Here is an 8247-nt window from a genome sequence, read left to right on the forward strand (position 1 = left end):
CAGTGTGGAAAAAATGGTTTTGGTCCATCCCTAGTATCTATCTATCTATCTATCTATCTATCTATCTATCTATCTATCTATCTATCTATCTATCTATCTATCTATCGATCTATCTATCACAGCTCTATGCATATAACTGATGCATGTTTATTGTGCATTCTGTTGATACCTCACGTTGTATTTCCTCTCTGATCTAAATTTCTGATTTTGATCTCTTTGTATCCTTCCTCTGTCATCCATCCAGACTGGGGCTTGGATGAGGGTGGGGGGACACATTCCACCCACCTCCATACAGTGTATTAGTCCCCACATAGAGAGGAGGAGATGTAAGAATACCATCTGTCCCCATAGCAGAGCCCAGGATTGGGGGGGGGGAAGTTAACTGTGTGTAGCAGGTTTGTGACACTGTGACAGCGCTTGCAGCGGATTCATCTTCTGGAGTTTAAACTGTCAATCAGCGGCAACTCTGGAGACGCATGCAGGGTGTTGTGTCTATGTATTGTCACACTGTCACAAGCCTGGAGCTGTGCGAAGGTTCCCCATCTTTAACCCTTTAAGCAGCCGAGTGCAGCAATGCCATCGTTTCGCTCAACGCGCGCTCCTGTGCCAGGCACCACCGCGCTGCTTGGGGTCCTAGATGATGTCACCCCGGCACACATGACAAGGATGACAGGGAGAGGCTGCCAGATTGACAGGCATTGTGCATTAAATCATATCCGATGATACTAGAAAACAGGTCATCCACACAAACGCAGATCGCGTTTACCGATCCCATTTCACCGCAACACCTGCGTGGAATTCGCAGGGGCCAACTTGCGCTTTTTTGTTTATTATTATTCTTTTCATGTTTTCCTTTATTAATATTTTTTCTTTTCCAATAACAGAAACCGAGAGGGTGGTTTGTTAAACGCTTTGCTTCGGTCGCTGTGGAAACCATGCTCGGCGATTGAGGGAATAGAAAGAAAAAAAAAGTGACGGAGAGATGAAGGGAACGGCAGGCAGGCTGGATGGAGGAATTTGGGACATAGCTGTCCTATTGTGTTTCGAAACGCAGCAGCACAAGGAAAAAAAAATCTATTCACGGCTGGAGGGGAGATAATTTCTGACACGGTTTGCATATCAAATATTGTCAGGACCACAATGTACACAGTGAGGAGCGGAACGCCTGATAGAGTGTAGAAATTGATGCCACGGCGTTCTGTTATAGAAGGCGCGTGACAGATTAGGCGATGAGGCGCGTTGGATGTGGTGTGGATGCCATAAAAGCACTGACAAATCGCAGCAGATAGGTGTGCAGGTTCGCCATAGGTGACACTGAAAGGCTGGCTTGTGGCCGTAAGGGGGGCCTAGCGCCATGTAAGTGGTTTGACCAAAGGGGGGCTACCGCCATGTAAGTGGCTTAACCAAAGTCGTGTCCATACCCAGAGAATACTTATCGAAGGTTGTCTCTCTATTGAATACTTATCGAAGGTTGTTTACTCTATTTCACTTCGCACATAAAAAAGTATTTATTAAAAAAAATGGCGGATGGAATTCTGTAGCTCTGGGAACTATTAAAGGTGAACTCCAGGCAAATATCTATATACACAAATGAAATATATACATGGGGGGGCGTGGCTTTATTGGGCAAAGGATTTGTAAAGCTGTCCATTCATTCCTGAGGATTGTACAGCTCTGCCCCATAGCAGAGCCAGACTGGTGACCTGACATTCCTCCACTGCAGTTAGGCAATGCAGCTTGGTCACCTCCCTGCCCCAGATTTTGATTGGACATTGATGAGCATCGGTAGACTGATGAGGTCATCTCTTTCCTCTCCGCTCCTTGTGAACATTCCTCTAGATTGGCCCCTAGTGCTGCCCTTTCCATTCACAGTCTCGGTGTTGCTTTTTGGAAGGTGTGTGTCCCATTACATACCAACAGTAACATATGGTGGTGGTAGTGTGATGGTCTGGGGCTGTTTTGCTGCTTCAGGACCTGGAGGAATTGCTGTGATAAATGGAACCATGAATTCTGCTGTCTACCAAAAAATTCTGAAGGATAATGTGCGGCCATCTGTTTGTGACCTCAAGCTGAAGCGAACCTGGGTTCTGCAGCAGGACAATGATCCAAAACACACCAGCAAGTCCACCTCTGAATGGCTGAAGAAAAAATGAAGACTTTGGAGTGGCCTAGTCAAAGTCCTGACCTGAATCCTATTGAGATGCTGTGGCATGACCTTAAAAAGGCGGTTCATGCTCGAAAACCTTCCAATGTGGCTGAATTACAACAATTCTGCAAAGATGAGTGGACCAAAATTCCTGCACAGCGCTGTAACAGTTCTTGCTGCTAAGGGTGGCCCAACCAGTTATTAGGTTTAGGGGGCAAACACTTTTTCACACAGGGCCATGTGGGTTTGGATTTTGTTTTCCCTTAATAATAAAGACCTTCCTTTAAAAACGGCATGATGTGTTCACTTGTGTTATCTTTGACTAATATTTAAATTTGTTTGATGATCTGAAACATTAAAGTGTGACAAACGTGCACAACAATGAAAAATCAGGAAGGGGGCCAACACTTTTTCACACAACTGTATATATATATATATCTTGTGACGTTCGGGGATATTAGCACATACGGTGAGCGCTTAAGAATGCAGTCTACTCGCAATATCTTCAGTTTAAGGGCTCGGTAGCCCACTTTTATTCCAAACAAAGTTCATATATCCATCTTGGATACCCTCGCAGGGGTTGTTCAACATAACATTCTTGCAAAGCTTCAAAACAAATAGCAGCCTCCTGGCTTCCACTTTAAACAGTAGCACTTCCGACCCACTGGTCCTCTTTGAAGTGCTGTCCCACGCTGGTACTGGTGGCCCCTCAGGGCTCTCCTAGCCTCACCAGTTCTCTCCCAGCCTCCCTGGCTGTCTTAAGGTGCCCATACACCTTACAATTATCTTCAGATTTTCTATGGTCAGATGGAAAAGGTGCAACAGATTCCTCCATCTACACTACACGGTGTGAATGGAGGAATCCCCCACTGGGCCAAGCTTCAGTATCTTGCTAGTCAGCCCCGCTGGCTCTCTAAATACCTGAACACTCTGATTGGATGCAGGCATTGTTCAGGTGTTTTGAGAGCCAGCAGAGCCAACTAGCAAGATACAGTTTCACACAGTGTAGATGGAGGAATCTGTTGCACTTTTTCCATCTGACCACAGAAAATCTGCAGATAATTTATACGTGAATGGGCACCTTTAGGGCCTGTTCACATGATTATCAGGTCCGGATCAGGTGCGGACCTGCAGACGCGGTGCTATGTGTTTTACCGCGTTTTGCCGTGTTTTTGCCACGTTTTTGATGCGTTCCAGCAAAAACAAATGGAATGGGGCTGTCAGTAGCTGCAGTGCAGTGCGTTTTTTGACGTGTTTTTGACGCGTTTTGCGTTTCCTGACCGTACAAAATGTGACATGCAGTATTTTTCTGTCGTAACCTGGACGGACTGCGCACGTGAGAACTGTAGCCCATAAAACACATAGGGATACATTGGGATGCATTTTTAGTGCAGGAGCGTACGGATCAGGTCAGCACAGAAAACGGACGTCGTGTGAACAGGCCCTTAGTGTGCCTTCAGCACACTCACCACCTGACTCCTCTCTGACATCTGGGGGCGTTCTCCTGACACCTGAACACGGTCTGTTCCTCTTTCCCAGTAGGAGCTAATTCCCCTAGCCAGCATCCTTTTCTTAATGGCTGTGCACACCTGTGCAATTATCGAGTGCTGGCCACTGCTAAAGCCTGGATCTAGGCCTGGGGATCTCATCTTCCCTCCTGGATCACCATGAAACCTGCCAGTTCCAGGATCCCAAACGTAATCCCCACAAACCCTTGCTTCCTGAAACGTCTCAGTCCATCTGGCTGAGAGTCCCAGGTGATCATAACACCCAATTCTATAGTGGGATTGCCACACAATACCACAATATATATATCTATCTATCTATACATATATATAGATATATATATATATAGATAGATAGATATATATATAGATAGATATAGATAGATATAGATAATGCAAGGGAAAGGAGCCTAAAACAGGATATCAGGGCCAGTGATCACGGGAATAGCTGATTCTGCAGGAGGCTAAAACTTTTAAACATGAAGGAGCAGCATCTATTGTAAGTGATTTTAATCAGCATTTGAAATAGCTTAAAAACCTTTTGACTTTAATATCACTTTAATGGGATTGAATCAACATTCAACTTTGACCATAATGATGAAACAAATCGAAGCAGCAGGATGGAATTTTTTTTCTCAATTGAATGAAATTGTAACAGTGAATGTGGTTTTAGTTCGGGGAAACTCCATTAATTTGCAAAATCGAATGTTGGAATAAATCGAGATTTTGAAGGACATTCTACAAGACTCTGAAGGCGTTATCGAATGTTCTGATGAGATTTTTCATATGAACATTCCTAGGAACATCTACCCGTGTTTATTGTCTGAAGTCTATCACGAGTCTCCCGGCACCAGCTACCTTGCTCTGTATGCAGGATGAATTGTCAGTGTTTGCCTGTTCTGTGTGCCATGCAAGGCGACGGATTGTGGGAAGAAGGTATTAAACAGACTTGTATTATGATGATGTGCGAAGGTCATGATACGCTGACAGCACTTCCCTCTGCTTATCATTACTGCGTGCTACATGAACAACGTATATGGCTGCCGAATGCTCCTTCTAGTCTATCTAAGATGTGACAATTGTGAAATGGCGGAGACACAACATTATGCAGATCGCTCCTATCTGATGCCAAGACCGGCTTGTGGCACCGGGTGTTTATAAATATGACAGCGAATAAATCACTGATGTAACAAAACGATATGTTCCTAAATTCAGATAAAGTGCAGAATATGATTAGCTGTCGTTAGATACAGTTTTATAGCATCCGACCCAGGAAACTGCAAACTGGTTTAAAGCTGAATTCCAGGCAAACAGCTAAATACACATGCCCAAGGAGTTGTAGTTCTGCCCATCCAGTCTTGAGATTTACACAACTCCTTTACAGCACAGACCTGTCTACCAGAAGAGGAGACCTGATTTTTCTCTGGTGCATTTAAGTAACTCTCATAGGTCTTGTCCCAACTCCCAGACTGTAATTGGATAGTTAAGGAGCAGCAGCAAATTGAAGAGTTGAGCTCTCTGTCCTCTGATCAGCATGTCCGTCTTTTCCTCATTCTGAGCTCTGTTGTACAGGGGACTGCAAGAGGCTGATGCCAAGTCAAATAGTCAAATTCTGGTACTTGTATGTAAAAAAAAATGATATATATATACACACACACATGTACATACGGTGCATACAGTATAATAATTATTATTATTATTCAATTAAAATTATACAATTATATTAATAGAAATTTAATGAAAATAATAATAATTATAATTAATTTTTATTATTAATAATGAATACAGAGCTGAATTCATTACTGTATTTTATATCTGCCTGGAGGTGGCCGACCTGGAACAAGCATACAGCCAGTGAAGTCCAAAAACATTTAAATTCCTGGCATACTTGTTTTGGCACACCCTGGCTCCACTAGGCCATGAAGTCAGACTGGGGATGGTAGCCCAGAAGCCAGAGCAATATGGTTGGGTCATCGTTGTGGCTGGCCCTTCACAGTTTATGCATTTGATGTTGATTGTGTGGTTGACTTCTAGGTGAATGGACCCAATCATGTGCAAGGGAAATTTTTCTTATAAAAAGGATTTTTGCTAGCACGATTGGAGATTCAAAGTGAACACAGGTTCACCCTCATTCATTTTGCTAAATAAACAGTCTCTACTAATTTCATAAATCCATTGAGTTGTATGCAAAGCCAAAGTGATTGAACAGGTAGCTTTGTCCTGACTGTTCTCTGAATGCTGCAAATACTGATCGGGCGGTCAGGCTGCCTCCAAACCCATACACACTGGGGCATTTTTTAGGAGGCGATTGACTGAGGTCAGAAGAACTCTCTGTGAATGTGGCCTTAATATCCAATGGGGGTGCCCTGAAGAAGTGGTCTACCACGCCACGTGGATTTGGCTTCTGTGCCAAGAAAAACTCATCATATCTTGTTAATAGTCTCTTACTTGTGTTCAGTCTACATCCTACATGTGTCACCTGTTTTATACATATTGAACACACCTTGGGGTCCCTGGGATATATGTGTGAAATGTTCTCACACCTACATTGAAAGGTCTGCTCATGGAGTCACGTATTCCTCACATACTAATATACAGATTACACGCCAAGGTATCATGGCAACCTGACAGCTGAGTGCTTTGATCTTCCATCGTTATTACTGATAAAGAAAAACATTTGTGAGAGAAGAGAGAATGTGAGAATATTGCTTAAAGACAAACACCAGGTTCAGTAAAAAAAAATTATCCTTGCAGTGCGCCCCCCTGCACTGGAAGGGTTAAATGTTCCTTTTGTCCAGGGGTAGAGGAACAAGCAGCAATACTACCTGTCCTCGCTCCTGAAGGCTCCCTACACATTGTACAGCCAGTTCCTCGAAGTCACTTTCATCTGCTGCTCCACTTGTTGTGAGGACAGTGAGGGCTCGCCCCCATCTCAGAGGGCGGGTGAGTGCCAGCTGCTGGGGGAGTTGGGGTCAATCCTGCCAAAATCTAGTGGCCTGATAACTTCTGTTATCATTCACTATTGTTCCCAGCTCTCCCTGTGGACTACAGAACACATTCCTTCTATGTTATGGAGAAGAGGAGAGAGGGAGATCTTCTGGCACCCTAACACACTTCCTGTTCTAGGGCGTCAATGCTGCTCCTCCATTGATACAGTATGGAGTGAGTGTTGTCACCCTAGGACAGGAAGTGCGTTACTGGCAGGATAAAAGTAAAGTTAAAAGAGCCTGAAAAAACACTAATGCAGCCACCTAATGACTTGTAAGCTACACTATATCACATTTGATCTTAGGTTTAGATACGACATAAGTATATAGGTGTACATAAGGTCTTTTCTGATTATCATTGGGGATTGTCCCAAAGCATTTTACTATAACCATTGTATCGCTATTAGTGATCAGGCAGCCGTATTTTAAGGAATTTGACTCTTCGGCTACACAAGAGCTACATTATGATTGTCCCAGACCCTCATATAGATGTTGCAGGAACATTCATGTCAGGGTGCAGTTCCTTTCTCTGAATGGTCAGAATGATTGGCACCAGTCACTTTGCTTTAGATTATGAAAGGTTTTAATGGAACATGTGCATTGAGAAATAGGACGGAGGGTGGAAGGAGCACAAGATACCTGCAGGTTCTACAAAAAACACAGTCCTTGGGCTTCTGCATGTCTTACTAACCTTATGGGTTCCTCTATCACAGGGCTATAACTGGCTTGATAAACTTCAAAGTGGTTCCTTGACAACCGAGATTCTGAATGGTATCTCGTGCTTAGAATTCAAGGCTGGACAGCAACAGAAAGGCAACTGTATTACTTTCCTAGTCAGTCCCTTGCCACCTCCATGTAGAGGACAACTTCAGTCTGCTTTGTATAGGCTCTCAATGGCAGTATGTGTCTTCACAGTTTCCTCCAATGAGTGGAGATCCTAGAAGCTTCCAACTTCCTTGGGTTGCTGGGACCAGACATGTTACAGCAGCATCTTCTCAGGGCAAACCCTGGAGGGAAGACCCTGTGCCATGTAGTGCCTCAGATATTTAATAACACTCACACTGTACACCAGCAGGCTTCCCCAAGGCTGCTGATTGCCCAGGTATTGCAGTTCCTGGACACGGGAGGCTGAACCCATACAACGTCACTCCCTGCTTATTTTACCCACCAGAGAGTCAAAGGTTTTATGTACAGACTCTCGTAGAAGTTAATGACTGGATGCTGGTATAAGCCAGACTTCCATAAACACGTGCATGTGTACAGGTGCACAGCCCCATACACAGACAGTCTGCATTTAGAATTGTGCACCTGTACACATTTGCATGCTTATACAAGTCTAGGTATCTAGGTAATTCCAATGTACAGTCATTGATTTCTATGGGTGGCTCCCTGGTGGGGGAAATACACAGGGTTTACAGTGTACGGGTTCAGCTGATCACGTGCATGAGCCCTTTAAGCTGAACTCCGGTATAAGCAAATTTTGCCTAAATACAAGAGGCACATGTATTTTTACTCTGAATCTTGGTGAGCTTTGTGTATTTCTTCCAGATCTGTGCGGTAATCCAGTGTGACACTTGGAGCTTCCTGTAATTAAGATCGGTGACTGCTG

The sequence above is a fragment of the Nanorana parkeri genome, unplaced genomic scaffold, assembly GCF_000935625.1.
Source record: "Nanorana parkeri isolate BGI_ZX_2015 unplaced genomic scaffold, ASM93562v1 scaffold414, whole genome shotgun sequence".
Taxonomy (NCBI): domain Eukaryota; kingdom Metazoa; phylum Chordata; class Amphibia; order Anura; family Dicroglossidae; genus Nanorana; species Nanorana parkeri.